Here is a 2,622-nt window from a genome sequence, read left to right on the forward strand (position 1 = left end):
CACTACTGCTAGTCTTTGGTAATCTATTTATATGACAACACTTGCAATAAAAAAATTGAATATACTGTAAACAAGAGGATTTATACAGGCCTAGCATTTTATATACTGTTACTGCATTAAATGGCCCTGCATCAAAAGTAGATTCGAAAAATTTGACACTAATTAATAGGCCCTAATCACGAAGGGGAAACTCATTCTCGATCTAGGCCTAGATTCTGTACCATGAGAGTGACGAAGTCTATGTAAAGTTTTGTGCATTCAAAGTGTATGAATATTTTGGTTGGATAAGATAATCTAGGCATCTTAGACTAAACTTGGGATGTGGGGATTGAGAACTTCCGACTTGGTAAGACCGTGTTTATGACTGATATATGCCACCCAGATCTATGTCACTAGAGCAGGGCCGCCGCCAAAAGAAGAATCCAAGCAAGGCAAGGCATGCTTGCTTAGATTCTTCACCAGCGAAGAATTTAAAAGCAAGGCCTAGAGGCAGATTTCCTACTAGAGGCATATGCCAAGAATTTGGTACAGAAATCAGTCCTTGTTTGATAATGGTTATATACAGGCCTAGCTAAATAAAACTCTTTACTATAAAGTGGAACCATACGCCTATTTAACGATGACAGTAAAGTCAAACAATATCATACTTTTGATGTTCTAATTTCCCAGTACATCGTTCTCCTTCCACCGCTCGTTGTGGGTGATATGCAATGCCATGCAAGTCTCCAAAAAATGACATCATGCACATTCTGGCACTTCACTGGGTGATGGTGACGTAATGCCATTTACCGTACCGTTACTTTAGCAAAACGAAGTAGAAATACGGTACCGTATCTCTAGCCACAGCGTTGTGTTAAAAGGTTGAAGATTGTTATTTAGGTCTTTGGAAAAGTGGTCTCGAATTAGAGGGGTCTCGGAATTAGAGGGGTCTCGAATTGGAGGAGGGTACACTGTACTTTAAATTTCATACATTTATGATTTATGAATATTAAACATATATATAATAGGCCTAGGCCTAAGTTAAATTTTAAAAGAAATAACATCAGATGTTTATGAACTGGTTGTGTAAAGATGCAGGCTTGATTATCTGATTTGGTGGAGCTAGGCTAGGTCCTTAGTTAATGCTTGCCACCACTCACCCCTCCACGTATTTGCTAAATAATAAAGCCGGTTTTCCACTAGGCTAGGACTATGCCAAGGCGAATTTGTTCCCGCAAACCGAAAGCGTTCGACCGTGAGTGGCGTTAGGGCCAGGTCTAGGACCTTAAGCCTAGGCCTAACCAAAAAAAGTCGGAACTCCCTGCTAACCCTAACTTACCCATACATACATTTTACACTAGGCTTACCTTCGAAGTAAAAGTATAAAATCAGGCACATGGAGTACTATACCACCCTAAGCAGCACTTCAAATTCAAGAGAAAGAGGCATTGTAAAAACAGGTTGGTAAACAAAACACAATTCTTGCAAAGTTGCAGGATTTGCATAGCGCCGCCTATGGGCTGTTACTCTAAACAACCCCATAAAAAATAAACAAATTTAACTAAATTATTTTATTAAATCCCTCTCACACAGTGAAACACTGAACACTTTTTTAAAGATAAAATTGTATAATTCCTTGTTGTTATAATCGCGGCGAATGGTAGCTGTCGGTAAACCATTATTAACCCTGGAATTATTAATTAATTCAAGTCATATGACGTCTTTCTGCCCTCCCATATTTTTTTTTTAGTAGTGGTAATGGCGATTTCAATTATGAAGAATAATAATAATAATAATAATAATAATAATAATAATAATAATAATAATAATAATAATAATAATAATAATAATAATAATAATATTAATAATAATAATAATAAGAATAAGAATAAGAATAATAATAATAATAATATTAATAATAATAATAAGAAGAATAATAATAATAATAATAATAATAATAATAATAATAATAATAATAACAATAACAATAACAATAACAATAACTAAAAACAAAAATATCAAGCAGTGACAGGAAGTAAGTAATTAATTTACATATCAATAGGGCCTACTGTGTGGAGCCATAGTGGAGCTAAGCAATAATTAGCCCTTCTTAGCAGATTAACTAGATAAACAGTTTGGCTTTGACTGAATCAGTTTGTTTGTTAAGTGTACGTTTCAGTTCTTTGATCCAAAGCATTTCTTTAATTAAGCAATCAAACTTGGATTTGCACTTAGATAAAACCTTGAAATAATTAACACTTTCAGTAGCACTAATATCATGATCTTTTAAATGTTGTCCTATGTTACCTTTACTGTGCTCATCAATGCGTTGATAAAGGTGTCGACAAGTGTTGCGACATAGCTTGCATCGCACAAGCCACATTGAAATTTATAAATAAACAAAACGCATTGTTCATTAACAATCTTAGGTTTACTTTCTTTCGATTTCAAGATTTCACCTATCTTCCTGCTAGTGAATACGGGCATAATTTCATTATTAATCTTACAGCTAAGCTGTTTAAGTTGTTTAGATATGGTGTTGGAACAAGTTTCATCTTTAAATGGTAGAACAATTCTGATGTGTTGCTCGATAGCTTCTTGACTAGTGCAAATCCAAGTTTGATTGCTTAATTAAAGAAATGC

General features: G+C 34.4%; 1 protein-coding gene across 1 annotated transcript in view; it reads right to left on the bottom strand.

Annotated features, from left to right (window-relative positions):
* The window catches only part of LOC117117644 (WD repeat domain-containing protein 83-like), a 9,065-nt gene extending 7,583 nt beyond the window's left edge, over positions 1-1,482 (bottom strand). Inside the window, exon 1 of the mRNA XM_033262022.1 lies at positions 1,347-1,482. The gene's annotated coding sequence lies outside the window, so the exon portion shown is untranslated. The remainder of the gene's footprint in view (positions 1-1,346) is intronic.
* Between the last annotated feature and the right edge of the window lie 1,140 nt (positions 1,483-2,622).

Source organism: Anneissia japonica, unplaced genomic scaffold (assembly GCF_011630105.1).
Source record: "Anneissia japonica isolate Jap-2015-1 unplaced genomic scaffold, ASM1163010v1 scaffold3334_len1275209_cov185, whole genome shotgun sequence".
NCBI lineage: Eukaryota > Metazoa > Echinodermata > Crinoidea > Comatulida > Comatulidae > Anneissia > Anneissia japonica.